Source organism: Podarcis filfolensis (assembly GCF_964270895.1).
Source record: "Podarcis filfolensis genome assembly, chromosome: 16".
Lineage (NCBI taxonomy): Eukaryota > Metazoa > Chordata > Lepidosauria > Squamata > Lacertidae > Podarcis > Podarcis filfolensis.
In genome coordinates, this window is record NC_139620.1 from 30,435,007 (window position 1) to 30,456,599 (window position 21,593).

General features: G+C 44.7%; 1 protein-coding gene across 39 annotated transcripts in view; it reads right to left on the reverse strand.

Moving 5' to 3' along the window:
- Window positions 1–21,593, reverse strand: part of ARVCF (ARVCF delta catenin family member) — a 594,486-nt gene that overhangs the window by 244,085 nt on the left and 328,808 nt on the right. The window contains exon 1 of one of the 39 annotated variants that reach the window (XM_083589904.1): window positions 16,412–20,530. The exons of 37 other annotated variants lie outside the window; for them this stretch is intronic. The gene's annotated coding sequence lies outside the window, so the exon portion shown is untranslated. Of the gene's footprint in view, window positions 1–16,411; window positions 20,531–21,593 lie in introns of those variants that run through there. One more of the 39 variants, XM_083589902.1, reaches the window with a different exon arrangement.

The following is a 21,593-nucleotide window of genomic DNA, read 5'->3' on the forward strand; positions in this document are numbered from 1 at the left end:
TAGGCCATAATCTGGTGTAACATATTAATCAGCAGATGCAAAATGTGCTTCTGTCTGTGCAAAGACATGTAGCTACTATCTTATCATTTCCTTAATTACTGACTCATAGAGCCAGCGTGATGTAGTGGTTACAGTCTTGGACTAGAACCCAGGAGACCAGGGTTCAAATCCCTCCTGGGTCACTAGAAGCTCACCAGGTGATATTGACAACAATAGGCCAGTCACTATATCTCAGCTTAATCTACTTGACAGTGTGACTGCGAGGAAGAGGACCATGTATAGACCTTTCCTTGGAAGAAAGGTGGGGTAGAAATCTAAAAATAAATATCCCCCCCAAAAATAAACACCCCTTCACTGCAAGATTTTGGACTAGTTGAACCATCGGGAACCCTTCCAGTTCTATGATTGTGCAGTCTTAGTAAATTACCTATGATTGCACTCTTTTGAATTTTTTTTAGAAATATTCTGAATTTAACAAAAACATTACTGTACAGTATATCATCACCCACAATATCAGCAAGGCCAAGTGACGTCAGCTGAGAGAGCAAGCGAGGGCAAGAAAAGGCAGTGTAAACAAAAAGGCAAATATCTCCACAAGAAGTACTAAAATAAAATAAAATAAAATAAAATAAAATAAAATAGGAAAACAGTTTTTGGTACTGCCAAAAGAACAGTGAATAGTGTTTTTTTAAATAATATTTTATTAAAGCTTATTCATAATACAATAAGGAAAAGAAACTTATAAATAAAAAAAGAGAAAAAGAGAAAACACCAAAAGAAAACAAACACACAAGAGAGAGAAGAGAGGAAAAATAAAAAGGACTTCCAAGCTTCTTTCTGCCAGTTACATAAAATAAAGTATTCCAAATATTCACTCTAGAATGACACCCAACTGTTGCTTTCTGTTAGAACAGTGAGTAGTTTTGACTTAAGAAAAAAGAAGGATAAGACAGGGGGAGGAAAAAAAAGAATTCAGGTGATTAAAATGATTAAGGTATTGGGTAAGCAACAAAGCAGACTCCTCATCAAGTCATTGGAGCTATTTTATTTGCCACTCTAGATAAAGCATGAAGAATATGGTAGGATGTCTACATATTTCATTTTCATTCATTCACACATGTTTCTAAGTCAGTCCAAAATGCCGCTGCTCGGAGATGATTAGTGTCCATTTCTTCCTCTGCTGGACTAGAAAGTAATTTCACACACCCATAAAACTCATAACCAGAAAAATATAACACCTGCATTTCCCCAATTCTGCAATAGCTTATTCTGACCACCGGGGATAACACCCTCCTATACTTTTCTTTCCATACATCTTTTGCTTTTCTCCCTCGCAGCCAGCTTCCCCAAACCACTTTGAGAAACCCAGGGCACTAATGGGACTTCACGTGATATTTTCAAACCAACAGCCACAAGCAGAATCCCTACCCTTTGCTTCAGGAAATTAAAAAAATTAAAGAACTGGGTATATGCAGAAAGAAACACAGAATAGTAACCTAGCTACCGCCTTAGTACCAATTAAGTCAGATTGCATTTTCCTGCTCAAGAACAAAATGAGTGTCCCATGGAAAACAGTAAATGGGCTAGTCAGACAGATTAATCAGAGGGAAACAGCAGCGAGGAACACTTGAAAATGTTGTAGGCATGAATCAAGCTGAGTTCAAGGGCCAATTCTGATGCCATTTCAAAGGGAACTGTGTGTTTCTTAAGATAGACACATTGTATGAAAGGGGTACATCTTCACTGGTTCTGAACTCTCCGTTTCTGGCACTTAACCATGATTGTAAAGCACTTAACTATAACTAAAAGGATGTGAGGTTTGAAATGAAATCACAAAATAGTATTTTTTTTTCCCCACAGGAAGGTCAGATGAGTTAATAAAGAGAGAAGCAGATCAGAGGCTAGATGATGATGATGATGATGATGATGATGATGATGATGATGATGATTTATTATTTATACCCCGCACATCTGGCCGGGTTTCCCCGGCCACTCAGGGCGGCTTCCAACAAAACATTAAAATACAATAATTCATCAGATATTAAAAGGTTTCTTAAACAGGGCTGCCTTCAGGTGTCTTCTAAAAGTCGGATAGCTGTTAATTTCTTTGACATCTGAAGGGAGGGTATTCCACAGGGTGGGCGCCACTACCGAGAAGACATAACACTCCGTGGACCCTCCGCAAGTCACAAGCTGAGGGTCAGTTTCAGATGTGCATGATAGAAGCTGCCCAAGTTGGGGTTCCCAGATCTCCAGGTCTGACCTGAAGTCTCCAGGTCTGCCTGGACCCCCCCTCCAGGTGGGAGGTGGAGGGGTTAATCTCGCCAGGTGGGCAAGAGCACCCCCCCCCACACACACACACCACTTTATTCCAGCCAGAATGTGCTGACACTCAGTTCTGGCACCTCTCAGGTAGGCACCATTGCCATTCTAAGAGAACGAGGGAGGTGTTCGTGGAGAGTTCTGGCACCTCTTTTTCTAGAAACAGCACTGTAATATATATATGAATGTGCATGCAAGTTTCAGCCCAGCAGGAACATAGACACTCAGGGGGACGGGAGGTCTAGCCTTCTCTGCTCCTGTCTCCCAATTAACTTCCGTCTCCAGCCCCCACCCCAAAATGATACCACCAGGGGCTGCCCCAGTTTTGTCAGATTTGGGCCCTGAACTCTCAGGGTCTGGGATGCTCCTGACCTGGCAACCGTATCCAATGCTTTCCTTTACGCCAAAGAAGTTGTTGAAGGCTGCTGATTTGATTGCTAAAATGTGCTGGGGTGGATATGATGCTTACTCTTTCTCAGGAGTTTCCCAATTGAAATTCAGGGGAGTCACACTGTTAGTGATTTCCCGTGGTTCAGCTGCATGGCTCATCTTCATCAGCCGCTCAGAATTGTGGGTCCAATTTAATGGAACTCCCTTCCAGGTGAGACTAGGCAACCCTCCCTGTTGAACTTTGGATGCCCAATGAATATCTTTTTATTTCAGCATTTCGGATCTCATAGCTTTATTGTATTTATTAAGCTTATTATACACTGTTTAGAGGCGACTGTAATTAAGCAGTATGTAAATTGTAAAAATAAATAAAAAACAAATTCCACAAATACACTAAAGCAGCAGGGAAAATGAAGGGCACAATGTCAATGCTTTTCTTTATTTAACAAATGTGTTGGCTGCCTTTCAAGATACAACACAAAATGCAATTATTTTCCCAAGGGAGCTTATGATATCTCAAAAATCTTGCAAAAAAGCATATGTAATAATACACAATGCAGTTATAATAAACAATAAAAGAGCACACTTATTTCAGCAAGCAACTCAATACACATATTTTGGTCACATCTACACCATACAATTAAAATTTTCCTATAACAGGAATCTTAAGTTACTAGGAGACACCCCGTCCCCTGTACAGAGCTCCCATTTCCAGCACACTTAACAAAAGACAGTTCCCAGGATTCTTTGGGGGAGGCCATGACAGTTAAAATGGTATAAGATTTCTTTAAATGTACAGAGTGAATGTGACCCTAAGCATAAAATGATACCTCATCTACCCCCATTACTGATACCACTCACCCCCAGAAGGGATTGTTGTAATATACAGTTACTGACTCACATTTGCATGCATGAAAGGGTTAACCTGAGCCCTGAGCTCAAGTAACCAGTGGAAGGAGCTCAGCATGCTCCCAGCAGTCTCTGCTTCCTTGAAGAAGCTGGCTGCAAGTTAATTAATCTCTCCAAAAGGGGATTTTTACAGCCTGCTTCTTTCCCAATGCGAAGATTGCATGATTCTTTTCTACGGAAACTACATTATTTTCTTTATTAAGTTGTTTGGAACCCTTTTCTTCTTTATTTTACTGCCAATGGATGGAAACCTGTTTGCTGTAACTATGAGTAAAATCTCCACTTATTTGCAAAGATAAATGTCTGTGATTTATTCTAGCCTAAGTATTTTTGTGGAGAACATTTGTTTAAAGGTGGGTCAAGGCAGATGTAAATCTAACCAAGGCTTAATGAGCTTAGAGCAATCACCACTGTGGTAACTCTGCTATGAGAGAGTAAGAATCTTTCTTTCAAACTTCTCTCTCCAACAGTTCAGGTGAAGGTGGTTATTTTAATCAGGAACATTGTGCCAGGGAAATGATGTTTTGATGGGCAGGGAATCGTCCTCTAACATGCCTGCCACAGTCCTATGTGCCTCCCTTCTCCTACTCTGCAGTTACTTTAAAGCAAAGGGAAACACATTGGAAGATCCCATCACAGATTGCAAAGTGAGGTTTGGCCCCCAGCCACAGTTCAAAAACCTCAACCGAGGCTTCTTTGTTACTGAGCTCTGGGGACATATAGTTTCCTTTCGTCTCTGCAGAGCTGACTTTCATCTAGCAATATGACATTTTGATTATTTGCTGTTAGCTGCCCAAAGAACCTTTGTTATCAGGCAAAGTATAAATATTGTTAAAAAAGTGTTTTAAAAATTCAACCATATCTTTGTTCTCACTTCACAGAAGCATATCCAAATAATCTGTAAAAAAGCAAACAAACCTAGCAAAGGTAAAAATGTGTGAATTGCAATTTCATACTAAGCAACCGCCACCCCTCCTCCAATTTCAGCTACTTCAGATCTCAGCTACTTCATGCATCCTTGTTTCATCTCTCAATAAATCTTGATACACTTTCCCCCCTTTGAAAACTGGCCTTGTTTAATTTAGTCTCTTCAAGGAAAGAACTGTGCATTAAACAGTAGGCTCTGCTCCTGCAAGAGACACATTAGGACACCAGGAAAAATAAGTCTTTGTTCGGGCTCTGAAATCGTGCCAATTATACCACAACACAAGCATCTGGCCAGTGAGGATCAATAGATGGCACGCTGGATGTGGGCACTGCCTCATGTTCAAGTCTATTCACAGCCCAATGTGCCACTGGATGGACTTGGACTCGCCAGCTGAGCATGGGAAAATTTCAAAAAATTTGAAGCACCAGATTTTAATTGTGGGAACGTCAAGCAGAACAGAAGACTGGAATACTCCCAGCTGTTTCTCAGTGCCACAGGGCACATGTGGTGAAACACCTGAAGTCGCAACAGGAAAAGCAGAGTTCCTTGCTCTTTTCCCATAATTCCCTGCAACTCTGTGCTCATTGGGTATTATGGAATATAATATGCATCTTAGGCTCCACCTGGATTATACGTTTAAAACAGTATCCTGCCATGTTAAATTATCATAATTTTCCCCAAAGCATCTTGGGAACCGTGGCTTCTTAAGGGCTCAGAGTTGTTTAAAGGTAAAGGGACCCCTGACTGTTAAGTCCAGTTACGGACGACTCTGGGGTTGTGGCGCTCATCTTGCTTTAGCAGCCGAGGGAGCCGCCGTTTGCCGCAGACAGCTTCCGGGTCATGTGGCCAGCATGACTAAGCCACTTCTGGCGAACCAGAGCAGCGCACAGAAACGCCGTTTACCTTCCTGCTGGAGCGGTACCTATTTATCTACTTGCACTTTGATGTGCTTTCGAACTGCTAGGTTGGCAGGAGCAGGGACCGAGCAACGGGAGCTCACCCCGTCACGGGGATTTGAACCGCCGGCCTTCTGATTGGCAAGCCCAAGAGGCTCTGTGGTTTAGACCACAGAGCTACAATTCCCAGAATTCCCTGGGAAGAGGGATGGACTATTAAACCACTCAGTGGTATGATACTGATTTACCGTATTTTTCGCCTTATAGGATGCACCGTCCCATAAGGCGCACCTAGTTTTTGGGGGGGAAATAAAGGGGGGGAAATTATTTTTCCCCCAGGCGCAGGGCTGGGGCGGGGGAGGCTCGAGCTTCCCCTGACCCCAGCTCCCAAACAGGCAGCTCTCTGCAAGCCGTGGGAGCCCAGCGCTGGCTCCCGCTGCTTGCTGAGAGGTCCGCGAAGCCTGGGCGCGCTGAGCTCAGCACACCCAGGCTTCCGCATGCTGGCAACTCTCCGCAAGCAGCGGGAGCACTCCCGCTGCTTGCGGAGAGGTCCGCGAAGCCTGGGCGCGCTGAGCTCAGCGCACCCAGGCTTCGGCATGCTGGCAACTCTCCGCAAGCAGCGGGAGCGCTCCCGCTGCTTCCGGAGAGGTCCGCGAAGCCTGGAGAGCGAGAGGGGTCGGTGCCCACCGACCCCTCTTGCTCTCCAGGCTTCAGCGAAAGCCTGCATTCGCCCCATAGGACGCACACACATTTCCCCTTCATTTTTGGAGGGGAAAAAGTGCATCCTATAGGGCGAAAAATACGGTAATGTTTAGTGCAGATGGCGTCTTAGCAAGGAGGAAGCATCTATATCTCAGTTAGGGATGGTGAGGGACTAGATTCAGTTTGTATAGCTTCCTTCTTATGCACACATTTCCCTAATCTATGCATTTTGGGAAACACTGGTTGGTTGTAGACCTGCACTGCAACTTTCAAAGGACAGCTATGTTTTGGTTCATGTATTGTTTTGGAAAGTGCATTATTTGATAGATTTGGCTTCAAATGCATACTGAATCCATCCCTATCAGCAGGTAACTTCCTACCCTCATCCGGCTGCATTCACACACAAAGCAAAAGCTATCCGTCATGCAAACAGAATGTGAAATCTCCCACATCCATTGCATTGTTCTTGTTCCTTTTCCAGTCTCCCCGGGAAGAAGAGCTCTGTGAGTAATGTATGAGTTATATATGAGTAAGGGAGGGGGGCCTCTTTTACTACAAACAGCTCTAAAGAAGAGAAGCAGAAAGTGCACCGTCCTTTCTCCAGACCTCCCAGCAAGGGTCAATTTCTGTGGTTCTCTATGGGGAAAGGGAAGGAATTTTTCAAATATTTTCCCTCAGTCTCAGAAGCTCATCTGCACCAGTGACAAGAATAGTATCAACAAGATTAGCAAGCAGCCATAACAAAACCTCCACCACCCACTGCTCCCAGGCTTTGATGGAAAGACAGGAAGATGACACGTTCCATAAATGCCTTTCCATGCCCTGACTGCTTTGACAAGGGGCACAGAAAACATTTTTGAAAAAAGAGGGAACTCTGGTTTAATTTCATTCTGCATCTTATCTTGTTAGCCTCAACATCCACCTAGATATGTACATAAGAAGAGTCTTGCTGGATCAGGTTAGTGGCCAACCTACTGTATTTGTACTGTACTTGCTCTCACAGTACAGGGGACGCGGGTGGCGCTGTGCTCTAAACCTCTGAGCCTCTTGGGCTTGCCAATCAGAAGGTTGGCAGTTCGAATCCCCGTGACGGAGTGAGCTCCCGTTGCTCTGTCCCAGCTCCTGCCAACCTAGCAGTTCGAAAGCACGCCAGTGCAAGTAGATAAATAGGTACCGCTCTGACGGGAAGGTAAACGGTGGTTCCGCGCACTCTGGTTTCAGTCACGGTGTCCCGTTGCGCCAGAAGCAGTTTAGTCCTGCTGGCCACATGACCCGGAAAGCTGTCTGTGGACAAACGCCGGCTCCCTTGGCCTGAAAGCGAGATGAGCGCTGCAACCCCATAATCGCCTTTGACTGGACTGGATGATTGTCCAGAGGTCCTTTACCTTTTACCTTTACCTATCTCACCGCCAGAAGCGGCTTAGTCATGGTGGCCACATGACCCAGAAGCTGTATGCCAGCTCCCTTGGCCAACAAAGCGAGATGAGCACCGCAACCCCAGAGTCGGCCACAACTGGACCTAATGGTCAGGGGTCCCTTTACCTTTACCTTTCTCACAGTAGTCAACCAGATGCCTACTGGAAGCTGTAAGCAGGACCTGAGTGCAAGAGCACTCTAGCAATTTCAGGCTTATAAACCAATAAGTCTTTTGAAATACTTCAGACAAATTTGCCTGTTTGCCTTCTAATCACCTGCTTCTCCTGTTTTCCTGAGTTGTGCCTCTCCCTCCCATCCCCACCTTGTGAGTCTATTCTCTCACCTCACATTTGCCTTTACCTTCTGACAGGGTTACCAGAAATCCCCTGCTGCTGCCGACAGCCCCATCTTGCAAGTATCCACATACTGCCTTCTGGCTCAGGCCATAATTCAAATATACTGCACCTCTCCCCACACTGAATGGGCTGCCAAGCATGTTCTATACACAGGAAACCCTAGAAAGCAAATCCCCTCATAAGGTATCGGGCACTTCCCTCTTTTGAGCTGAACACAAGGGGGGGTTGTTTTGCCTGTCTTTGTAACTGCTTCAAAGGTCCCCCTGAGAGGTAGAAAGTGCAAACATATTCCAAAACAAAAGAAAGAAGGGGTCAGAAGTAGGAAATTTACCCAGAGCTCCTCACCCTCCCAGTCTCAAAGGACTCCTTTGCATTGCCTTCAAAGCATTTTCTCTTCGCCAAGGAAAGCAACCTTATTTACAAGCCTGTTCTTGAAAGGAATGTGCACTGACCGAAGATAACGCACACATTTTTAAATGGGGAAGGACAAGAGGAGATGGATGCAGAAACATATCTTCCGTCTACCCTGGTTGGACATAGAATTGTGTCAAAGTCTGCAGTTGGTTGATTAGAATATCACAACGCAATTTTCAGGAACTAATCAGCTCTAATGAGCCTGGGTGTGGTGCTGCGCACAGAGCCAGGTTGCACCTTGAAAGGAGATTTTAATTTGATTTGTTTCCAGAGAGATGTTCGGAGGTTAAGGCCAAGGGAGCATTGCCCTTTCAGCAAACCGCAAAAGGCTATATCAAAGTTTATATGTGCAACTACATGCCTACATTAGGGACATGGGTGGCACTGTGGGTTAAACCACTGAGCCTAGGGCTTGCCAATCAGAAGGTTGGCGGTTCGAATCCCCACGATGGGGTGAGCTCCCGTTGCTCAGTCCCTGCTCCTGCCAACCTAGCAGTTCGAAAGCACATAAAAGTGCAAGTAGATAAATAGGTACCGGTCCGGCGAGAAGGTAAATGGCGTTTCCGTGTGCTGCTCTGGTTTGCCAGAAGCGGCTTAGTCATGCTGGCCACATGACCTGGAAGCTGTAAGCCGGCTCCCTCGGCCAGTAAAGCAAGATGAGCACCACAACCCCAGAGTCGTCCGCGACTGGATCTAACAGTCAGGGGTCCCTTTACCCTTAACCTTACATGCCTACAGAAATTCAATTTATCTCTTTCTATATACATAAAAATGTAAGGCTGGCATCATGCTGAAGTTTACATGCTTGCTAGGGGGGAAAGGTGGGCTAAGCTGTGTGGGGATGGGTGAAGTTGAGGTGTAAATGGAGGGCTGGTTGGCAAAGGGAGAGATGGGGTTGGCAAACAAGAGGTGGCAGCCCCTATTATAGCTCAAAATCTTCAGGCTACGCGATTAACTTGTGTGGAAATGTGAGGACATAAAAAGAACTCTCCAGAATCAGACGGAAAGATCAGACCGGTCCAGTATCCTGTTCTCCCAGTGGTCAACCAGACCTGAATTCAACAGAAACTCTTCCCCAGCTGGGATTATCAGCAACTAATAAAGGGAGCAAGGGACGCGGGTGGTGTTGTGGGTTAAACCACAGAGCCTAGGACTTGCCAATCAGAAGGTCAGCGGTCCGAATCCCCATGACGGGATGAGCTCCGGTTGCTCGGTCCCTGCTCCTGCCAACCTAGCAGTTCAAAAGCACGTCACAGTTCAAGTAGATAAATAGGTACCGCTCCAGCGGGAAGGTAAACGGCATTTCCTGCGCTGCTCTGGTTCGCCAGAAGCGGCTTAGTCATGCTGGCCACATGACCCAGAAGCTGTACGCCGGCTCCCTCGGCCAGTAAAGTGAGATGAGCGCCGCAACCCCAGAGTCGTCCGTGACTGGACTTGACAGTCAGGGGTCCCTTTACCTTTAATATAGGGAGCAGGTACAAAGAGGTGTGTACCAAATGCATTTAGTGTCTTCATACTTTCAGATCAATAGCTCACCAGGAAATGGTCAAAACATGAAATGAGACAGGGAACGACAAGCAGCCAGTCGTAATAGCAGTCATCATGCCAAAAAAGAAGAGAGAACAGGGGTACAATTGCCAATAGCTCTGCTATGCCTGCTGCCCAGCAACTGTCCAAGATCTTCTGCTTCTTGCAAGAGAAAAATCCAAACTGCACCCACATGGCGGTAAAGGCATTCTAATAAACAAAACAATAGACTATTTGCTCCGTGTTAATTATACACCAAAATCTGCTCCTTAAAGTGGGTCGCCTCTCCCTGTCTCATGGCCAGGCCAGCTCTGCTGTTTGCTAAGTTGGGAACGGCCTACTCCATTTGCCAAAAACTTTCAGCAGATCCGGTTCAGTTTCTTTTCTTGGAAATTTGGCTATCAGCCTTATCACACATCAAAGATAAACAGGACAATGGGAGCATAAAATAGCAAAGGCAATGACAGTGATAGGCACACAATGGCCAACACTGGAAACTTTCGCAGCCAAGATATGACCAAGCTGCTATAATGCAAAATAATACGCAGCAATTCTCAAAGCCTACACGTTCAATACAATGAGTCACTCTAAAAAAAGGTAAAAGACCCCTGACAGTTAAGTCCAGTCGTGAACAACTCTGGGGTTGCGGTGCTCATCTCGCTTTACTGGCCGAGGGAGCCGATGTTTGTCCGCAGTTTTTCCAGGTCATGTGGCCAGCATGACTAAGCTGCTTCTGGCAAAACCAGAGCAGCGCACGGAAACACTGTTTACCTTCCCACCTATTTATCTACTTGCACTTTGACGTGCTTTCGAACTGCTAGGTTGGGGGAGCTGGGACAGAGCAACGGGAGCTCACCCCGTCGCGGGGATTCGAATTGCCGACCTTCCGATCAGCAAGCCCTAGGCTCTGTGGTTTAGATTAGACCACAGCGCCACCCGTGTCCCAATGAGTCATTCTAGCCTCACCTTAATTCTCTGATATTACCCAATGTTCCTGGGATACCCGCACTCTTCATCATCACCCAATAAACAAAGAGCAGGAACCACATTGAGTCTGTATAGCTCTCTGCTTGTATCACTGAGACCTTCATCAATAAAAATCAACTGCAAAGGAATTCTAATCCAGTTCCTAGTAGCCAAATGAACTGGGTCTTTCTGTCAGGACCCATCATCCAAAAAACAACCCAGAGCTGGAGGTTGCAGAGGCACCAACTAAGGAGCTATGGAATCTTGAATTGTAGTGCTAAGACGGACATGAAGGCTCATCTAGTCCAACTCCCTGCAATGCAGGAATCACAACTAAAGAATCTCTGACAAATGGCCATCCAAACTCTGTTTAAAAACCTCCAGTGAAGGTCCACCACTTACCGAGGTACTCAGTTCCACTGTTGAACAGCTCTTACCTTCAGAAAGTTCTTCCTAATGTTTATTTGGAATCTCGTTTCTTGAACCCATTGGTTCAGGTCACACTCTCTGGAGCAGCATAAAACAAGATTGATCCATCTTCCATGTGACAGCCCTTTAGCTTTTGAAGATGGCTACCAGAACAAGTTCATAGCTCTGAGCAGACTGCTGGAAAAGACCTGAAGCCTCAGAAGAACATCATGGACCACCAGGGTTTTGTAGGACCAGAGGCTGGACCTCATGGATACCTTTCCCTGAGCCTGAAGAACCAGTTGCCTCCCAACACACATCAATGTTCCAGCAGCAGAGAGAGCCCACCAGGAGGGAGGCAATGGAACAGAGGATTGCCAGGGGGTGAAGCCTAGAAGTAGTGTTCTGGAGACAGAAACTGAAAGGGCCTCTTGGCTGCTCCCAACCTTTGTCAGAGCAAGTGTCTCAGTCGGAGCTATCCGTGGTCCTGCAACCTCACTTCTTTTCCTGTGGGATCTGTCATTGGATCAGAACACAACATGTTCTCATCCTGTAGGTTTCCCTGCCAACCCAATGTAGTGACACAGACTTCAGGGGACCCACCAGACCAAAGTGTGTGGCCCAGCCCATATTCTGTGGACAGGCCAAGAGATACTTATCTTTTTCACCTCTCAATGTGTGGATTTATAAGTAGCCAAAATGGCACTACCACTCCCAGAAAGGAGCCAGATATCAGCCTGTTCCAGGAAACTCAAATATTTGCAGGTGTGCTTGGGGGGGGGGAACGACCTGGAAGGGGTGGAACATAAGGAGGCAAAATCCCCAGTGAGGAGTAAGCATGTTCTGTGGCTAAGTCCCCATATGCACTATAAGGTAAAGGTAAAGGGACCCCTGACCATTAGGTCCAGTCGTGGCCGACTCTGGGGTTGTGGCGCTCATCTCGCTTTATTGGCTGAGGGAGCCGGCGTACAGCTTCTGGGTCATGTGGCCAGCATGACTAAGCCGCTTCTGGCGAACCAGAGCAGCACACAGAAACACCGTTTACCTTCCTGCCAGAGTGGTACCTATTTATCTACTTGCACTTTGACATGCTTTTGAACTCCTAGGTTGGCAGGAGCAGAGACCGAGCAACGGGAGCTCACCCCATCGCAGGGATTTGAACCGCCGACCTTCTGATCGTCAAGTCCTAGGCTCTGTGCTTTAACCCACAGTGCCACCAGCGTCCCTGTACTATACTGTACATTTCAAGCAGTATCATACCACTTTAAGCACTTGCGGCATCCCCCAAGGAATCCTGGGAACTGTAGTTTGTTAAGGGGGCTGAGACTTCTTAGGAGACCCATTTCCCCTTCTCATAGCTACGATTCCCGGAGTTCTCGGGCAAGAGGGATTATTAAACTGATCTGGTAAGGGAATAATGGTCTCCTAGCAACTCTCAGCACCATTAACAAACTACAGTTCCCAGGATTCTTTGGGAGGCTGTTGTCATTTAATGTGCTATAATACTGCTTTAAAAGTACAGTGATTTTGGGCCTATTGGGCAAAAATCAAGGCAGCAGGGGTATGGGGCATCCTGGAAATAGACCCCTGGTCACTTGTTGGAACACTTCACGCTGCAACATTTTGTTGCCTGTCCATCCTGTTTAGATAAACAGCAGCAGCAGCAGCTTGGGAATTGGATATATGAATTAGCTCCATGTGCTGGGAGATTTGTAGCGTTGCTCTGCTAGCCAGAACAAACAATTTAGGAAAACTTGTGTTTTCCCCATTAACTTTAACTGTGGTATTCCTGAACAATAGGCTACAGATAAATAAAATAAACATTCTTTCCGGACCATTCAATTTAAGAATTACACTGAGGAGTAAACAAAGGACCACCATTTCCTTTCAAAATTCATTCCCAACCCCCATCTTTATTACCTAATAACTGACATATATAATTTGAAATACATAGATGATTAGCCACATAGTTTTATTTTGTTTTATTTAAAGCACTGTTTTTGTTTTTGTTTTAAAAAACAAATTAATCTAGTCCTGAAGTAATCAGGATGCTAACATTTAGGTGATTCCTCAGCAAATGCCTTTTCCTAAATCAACATAAAACATGTTTTATATAAAGCAGTTTTCTCTTTTGTTTCAAAGTCATAAATTTCAGCTATGCCCAAAATAATCTGAGATATAATTATCACCTCACCTCAACAAATAAGGTAAAGGTAAAGGGACCCTTGACTATTAGGTCCAGTCGTGGCTGGACCTAATAGTCAGGGGTGGAACATAAGGAGCCAAAATCCCCAGTGAGGAGTAAGCATGTTCTGTGGCTAAGTCCCCATATGCACTATAAGGTAAAGGTAAAGGGACCCCTGACCATTAGGTCCAGTCGTGGCCGACTCTGGGGTTGCGGCGCTCATCTCGATTTACTGGCAGAGGGAGCCGGCGTGCAGCGTCCGGGTCATGTGGCCAGCATGACTAAATACTTGTTCCTAAACTGGCAAACATTTTGGGTTCTGTTTTTGTTTTTAAGAAAGTCAGAAAATTCTGCTGGACCTGAAATAACCAAGGTGTTGACAACTGCATGCTCCCTCAGCAAATGTTTTCTTCATTAATCACCATTTGCTTAAGGTAAAATGATCTCCCTATCCCAAAAGGCATTCTTCCTCAGCCAGGTTAACCTTGCCTTTCAGGCTGGCCAGGGAAAAAGAGGCTAAAAAACAGCTGGGGGCAGGGAGAGATTTGCAGAAGAAAACCAGTGAGCGGGAGAAAAGGTGAACAGGCAGTTCACATGCCCCAAACCTATTTATTTATTTTAAATCTATCCATTTTAAAAAGGCTGCAGGGCAGCTTATCACTGCAAGCACGGCACCAAAATAAGGCCAAATGGTCATTAGAAATGTACCAACTATTACAACTGCAAAACAGTGCTGAAAAATAATGGTCACATCTGCCCCATATGTTTAAAACACATTTAGAGAATATGATTTCCTCTAAAGAACCCGGATGATAGTTTTCACCGGCAACTGATCAGCCACTGTGATTACAGGATACCAGGCTAGATGGACCTTTGGCCTGATCCAGCAGATGCAAAACTGCCATTTTAAAACGGCATTCATTTCTCTCTCTTCTCCTCCTATGGCTTCGTGCAAATGCAGGATTCTGAATGGGCACTGTGAATTCTCCAATGGGGGCTGCGCTCTGAATCTGGGCAAACCCAAATTGTGGTGTGCAGCACTACAAACCTCCCATGGGGTCTGCGTGATGACAGCCTTACATTTCTATGTATATAGGAAGAAATGCATGGCGCTGATGTGACCTGGGCAACATTTAACGGCAACATGTAAAGAAAAGGCCAAACCAATTTCTGGAAGGTGGAGACTGGCAGCAAGCCTGGCAGGCTTCTCCGAGAAAGAAGAGTCAAAAGAAGATGCAGCTACTGACAAGGCCCTGTCTAAGACCTTCTGTGCCTCATCTTGCTGTGGGTCGGTCCCAAACTAGGAAGAACTCCAGGGTTCATGTTTTGCTTCAAGGGGTGCAATGGGTAAACAGTGTGTGTTGCAGCTCTGAACCCAAAGGAAAGCCACTGGAAATTGTGAAAGCATTTGCCCAGGAGAACTCTTCTCAGTGTTAGAATGCAAGGTTCTGTAGGGTTATTTTCAAGGCGCATTTGCATTCTGACAAACAAATACGTCTCTTATGCTCCCTTCCTTCGGCATAGGTTAAATGTTAAATGTTATTCGTCACAATCAATCATGATTTGCTTACTTCACCAAGTGCCACTTAGCTACCTATTTGAAGCAGGGGTTCAATGGATGCTTTAGGTGAGATTCCTAGATGGCTCTCATGATCCCTTCCAACTCTACAATTCTATGATTTTATTATCTCCTATAAAGAGCAGCAGGGACGCGGGTGGCGCTGTGGGTTAATCCACAGAGCCTAGGACTGGCCGATCAGAAGGTCAGTGGTTCAATTCCCCGCGACGGAGTGAGCTCCCGTTGTTCGGTCCCTGCTCCTGCCAACCTAGCAGTTTGAAAGCACATCACAGTGCAAGTAGATAAATAGGTACCGCTCCAGCGGGAAGGTAAACAGCGTTTCCGTGCGCTGCTCTGGTTCGCCAGAAGCGGCTTAGTCATGCTGGCCACATGACCCGGAAGCTGTACGCTGGCTCCCTCGGGCAATAAAGCAAGGTGAGCACCGCAACCCCAGAGTTGGCCACGACTGGACCTAATTGGTCAGGGGTCCCTTTACCCTTTACCTTATAAAGAGCAGTGGCTCACAATTGGTATAGTAGAAATTACACACACACACACACACACAGTTGATACAGATCCAAGACCAAGTGTGAGAAACCTCCAAGTGCTTCTCAACTACAATTCCCATCAGTCCCAGCAAGCATGGCCAATGGCCAGGAATCATGGAGACTGTAGTGCAGCAACATCTGGAAGACTTTAGGTTCCTTACACCTGCGCAAGACCTTCTATAAGGCAAAGTGGTTCTCAAAGGTTACCAAAAAATGTACAAGCCCCATCTCAACTAAAAGCCTCCTGCTTTTGGATGAGTAAACACAATATGAATTAATCTAATGCCAAGAGTTGTTTTTTACTCATTCCAGAATATACCTTTGCTAATATGAGATAATCTACTAAAAGATTAAAAGAAAGCAATTGAGTTTTTACACGAAACAGCGAAAGGCCTAAGATAAATTGTAAATCAGGCCAAGATTAAAGGGAGGTGGGAGAGAGGATTAGGCATACGTGGGCTATACTATCATGCAAGTAAATTGATGTGATTTAAAGATGAAAGTGATTCTTTTTTATCATTAAAGCAGTGTTAGTTAAAAACAAAACAAAAAAACACCACATGTTGCTTTGGTTATCAAAGAGAAAGGAGATGCAGGTTACCATCAAGAAAATGTTATTATTCAATCATTAAAGATCATAAAGATTATAATGTAAGATTTATGACACTGTGGGAAAGGAAGCCATTGTACTGTCAGAAGAAACACACCAGGGTTTAACAGGAGCAGCTCAGAAGCGTAACAGCAGGGAGTGGAGGACAAGATTAGAAGAGGATTGGCATCTGTATTTGGACCAGCAACTGGCAATGCAAAATGACAGAAAGTGTTGCCCCTAAAACCAGAGGATCCAGTAGAGTTTGGGAACAGTTTCCTTGCAAGATTGCCTTACCCCGCACAGGTCCACTCCAGCACATCAGTCTGAGGGACTGGCATTGCCACATAATATCCGTTCTGCATTTGGAAGAATAGATTTTTCAGGGTGGAAGTACCTATGGATACCAGGCAGGTGCCTTCACCTGACGCCATTTTGTTGTTGTTGTTGTTCCTTCTGGGCCTTGGCTTCAAGCAATTTTTTCCCAGTGACAGAGTAGCTTCTTAGAGGCTGGACAGTCTTTTACTTCCCTTTCTTCACCTCAGCCTGTCTCTCTCATTCTTGTCAGAAGCAAGTATTTCTCTGAATGCAAGGTGCTGGGAATCACAAGCAAGGAAATAAATTTGCACTGGGGTTCTTCTTGTGGGCTTCCCAGAGGCCCTTGTGAGAAGAGAATGGGCCTCTGGTTTGATCCGCAGGGTTCTTCTTCTGCCAGGGTGTGGGGTGTTGAGACACCTGACGTTTCACTCCCCTCTGTCATGGTCTGGTTCACGGGTGATCGAAGTCCTGGCAGGGGACGTCAGGACCGGGGGCAAGATGGCGGGGTGGGAGCAGGAATGGGGGTCTAGAAGCCAGGAGTCAGAAAGCCAAGAGTCCAAGGTTCAGATAGCCGGGAGTCAAGAAGCCAAGGGTCCGAGGATCAAGAAGCAAGGAGTCATGAAGTCAGGGGTCCAAGGATCAAGAAGCAAGGAGTCACGAAGTCAGGGGTCCGAGGATCAAGAAGCAAGGAGTCATGAATTCAAGAGTCCAAGGGTCAAGAAGCCAAGGATCAGGAAGCAAGAAGCCAAACACAGCAAGGCAGGGAATGTGTTGCTGTGGCAAAGAGCCGAAGGTAAATGCTGACCTTATAGCCCTTCCCAGCTCTTGCCACCAGGTGCTGTGAGTTACCAATCGGTCTCACCTGTGTGGCTGCACCTTGCCTCTTCAGAACAAACTTAGGAAGGCCCCAGTCCTGCAGAGTCCTATTGGTCACAGGGCCTGGCTGCTGCACACACACCTGACATCCTCGCCTGAGCTGCACTAAAGCTCTTCCCAGAGTTGCCTTTTGCCATCAGTGCCTTCTCCAAATGAGAATTCTGTGCCTTCAGCTCCTTGACCTGGTCGTTCACCTCTGTGAATCAATCAGTTTGAGTTCTTCGTTTTATCACCTCACTCTTGACCCCCATCTGCCTGAGGTGATGCTCTTTCCCCCCTCAGCTTTTGCAAACCCCTCTTCTTCTTCTTCTTCAGATTTGTGATGCAATTTGTGCCACCCAAAAACGGTCCATGTATCGCTTCCTCAAGCTGTTACTCACTTGCCATATCCTCCTTTTACACAAGCACCTTGCCCTTGAGTAGTTTTGTCAAACTGATCCCTTTTCCCTCAGGGCTCTTCACCTTCTACTATTTTCTCACTGACAACCTCCTTCAAGAGGAGGCTTTTTCCTCCTTAACAGAGAGCGCAGGTAAAGATAGCCAATTTATTTGCAACAAACTGAAGTGAAAATTTGTAAGTGTCCCTCACGTGTCTCTCTATGTGTGTGTGGGGGGGGGGGAATCTTGAGCCGCAACTACTGACATGTGAATCTGACCATTTCAGTTTCTTGTTTTGGTTTTTTTAAAAAAAATAATCCAATATTAAGTATGGTTCCCCACATTTATTTATTTCTTTACAATGGTTTTTATTAAATATTCCAATCATATGTATCTCTTTTTTTTACACATTTTCTTCTTGATTTCCCATCCATCCTTCCCTGATTTTTTTTTCTTCCCCCTTAGCAGCTGCATTAAATCACATCTACATATTTTCTAAGCCCCAAATAGCCATTTGCTACATTCTTCCATTGCTCATATCTCAAATCCAGTACAGGTTTTCATATAAGAATGATAATTCAACAAGTAGTCCACTACTGGCCTCCACTGAATTCTCCATGTTTCCACCTCAGTTTGCAAAAATGTTTTTATAAATAAATAAAGTCCTCATCAGAATTCATCAGCATTTTTCCTAATATACACATTTTTGTATGCAATTTTGCCTAATGGACACATTTTTGGGGCAAAGCAATGTTCCCAAATATAACGCATTTTCAGGTGTTATTTTCACGAACATATACATTTATATGCACACTTCAGCCTAGTATATTAATTTTTGTACACATTACTTGGCTGGAGAATTGCATTGCAATATTCAAACAAATGTGAATTCTGAAGGGTGGCTGTGTCTTGGGTTGCATGTGATCTCAGAAAGAGTGTAATACATAGGATCCCCCATTAAAGGCAAAATGAATTGAATTTTGACCCCATTTTTAAGCAACACAAAGGTAAGATGTGAGGATTTAACTATATGTTATTTTGTTTATCAATCCTGTCTCCAGAGATGCAAGGCTTGCTACTCCCCCACCCTGGATTTCATTTAATGACCTGCTTGAAATAACCAAATTAGGTAAATATTTAACCTCCTACTTCAAAGCGCCAGAAATCCAAGGGTATTAGTTCTTTCCAGCAGGGAGCTGGGCAGCTTATATATGTGGATTGCCATCTAAGGTTAACAGGGGGAAAGGTACGACACTGTGGTGACAATCTCCCGCAAGCCCCCCTTTCAAGGATTGGAGATCTGAGCCTGATTGAGACATTACCTCATAAGCCTGAATCTTAAAATGGGGTCACGAACAGATTATTGCTTTTGTGCACGGTAGCATGTACCTCCTATCATAACAGGTAAGATTCAGCAGTGTATCTGTCGTCGCTACAGATTGAGGGTTGTAGCCAATGTGGCTCTAAGTTAAAGTCACTTAGCAGCATAATGGTTCTCCCGGTGAACTGTTTTGTGCCAGTGGGACATTGCTGTGCAAGAGAATGCATAAGCAGCCTCTGGTAATTTTGTTCCACAACATACTGAGCAATCTGTTGTGCAAGACGTTTCCGCCTGTACAACTGCAGCGCTGGATTCCTCAGTTGCGCTACACTGAAACTCACCCATCCTTTAGTGCAAGACCCCTTGTGCTAATGGCTGGAGAACACTGAATATGGCCTTAAGAAAACTTTTAATAGCTGGTATCTGACCCCAGTCAAACTGGCCAAGATGTACAAGAAAAGCTCTGACGTCTGCTGGAGATGCAAAAAAAAGGGTTGGTACCTTTATGCACATGTGGTGAGACTGTGCGAAGATAAGGGAATTTTGGGATATAATATACAATGGACTCAAAAATATCTTTAAATTCTCGTTTTTTAAAAAAACCTGAAACCTTTTTGTTAGGCATTATGTCCATTGATATACAAAAAAAATCACAGAACCCTCTTCATATACACAGTGGCGAGGATTTTAATAGCAAAAAACTGGAAAGGTGATGTAATCCCCACAAAAACTGATTGGCAAGTAAAGATGATAGAATATTCAGAACTTGCAAGGATGCCTGTGAGAATAAGAGGAAATTCTAACCAGAAATTTAGTAAAGATTGGACAATGTTCAAAGAATATCTTAAAAAGTACTGCAATAACACAAATCTCCTGACAGAGTTGGATTGAATCTTGAAGTTTAAGGAAATTATAAAGTAATTTCCCCCCTGATAATTACCTGAAAAGAATAATAAAAATGAAGTGTGTATAGACTAATAAGGTATAAAAAGCACCATGAGGTGAATCGGAAGTTAAAGGGTATGTAATGTCAAATGAGGTGTTGTTAGTCAGTGTCTATGGTCTGTTTATGTCTTTTTTTGTTGTGTTTATGTTCTATGTAAATTGTTTTGTAATAAGAATCTTTATAAAAGAGAGAACTTTTAATAGCATACAATCATGAATAAGAGCAGTGCTTAGAATACTCAGAGATAAATGAATAAACCACAACATCGGACGTTCTAAGGCTGTGAAGTAATTGGTGGGTAGCCACCTCATCTAGCTGAGCTCTCTAAAGATAGAATTATTCCCCTAATTTGGACGGTGGCAGGTCATTGCCTACTAACTAATGGAACAGCTTGTTCTGCCTCAGCGTCCCATATTTATAGCCGGCCAAGCAGACTTTGATGACCGTGGCCAATAAACAGTGACCTCAAGATTCTGTCTCCAGGCAGAAAAGGAGGAAGAGAAGAAGCTTCCGCCTTGAGAGTTCAGTTTCTCACTTCTCTGGCAGATTGTACATCATCTCAAGAAAACTTTTAACTAGTTGCTATCTGGAGTAAGGTTAGGGACGCGGGTGGCGCTGTGGGTTAAACCACAGAGCCTAGAACTTGCCGATCAGAACGTCGGTGGTTCGAATCCCTGCGACGGGGTGAGCTCCCATTGCTCGGTTCCTGCTCCTGCCAACCTAGCAGTTCGAAAGCACGTCAAAGTGCAAGTAGATAAATAGGTACCGCTCCAGCGGGAAGGTAAACGGCGTTTCCGTGCGCTGCTCTGGTTCACTAGAAGTGGCTTAGTCATGCTGGCCACATGACCCGGAAGCTGTACGCTGGCTCCCTCGGCCAGTAAAGCGAGATGAGCGCCACAACCCCAGAGTCGTCCGCGACTGGACCTAATGGTCAGGGGCCCCTTTACCTTTACCTATCTCGAATAAGACATACATAACCGGCAACCAAAGGGATATAAAGAGGGTAAAAGGACCTGCTTTCTCAGTTCTATTTATGCAAAAGAATAGGATGGATAATACCTCTTAAAAAAGCAGTCTATGACCAAGCTAGTTTTCACTAAGCTATGTGGCACCATAATGTTGTTCCCCATCTCCTGTTCTGCCTTGTATTCATCACACGCAGCACCGTTTCTGTTCTGCTGCAGTTCAGATTCTGCCAAAAACGACACTATTTTTCTCACTGTCCTCTGTGGTGAAATTAGATGTTAAATAAATCACACAATTTTTATGTAAAGTGCATTGTCATTACGGTTTTTAATAAACCCATTTATTCCAATGCAAAGGAAACACAAGGCAAATAGCAGGATGAAATCAATAACATATAATCTGCAGACTGAAAGGAACTACAATGAATACTGTTCTTATTCACTGGATTGATTTCCATTCTGGACATGGGATAAATACGTGAACACCAGCAGTTTCCATTGCCATATTTTATTCCATCAGAATTCTCCAACACCTCTGTGTGTAGCCTCACCCCCCAAAAAGAAGAATGAGAGACCCCAGACTACTATCAAGGGACAGGCACAATCAAGTATTTTCAAGAAGCTTTTTCTTATAACAGTTTTGTGTTTCTCCCTCAAGAGCGATTTGGCAACAGT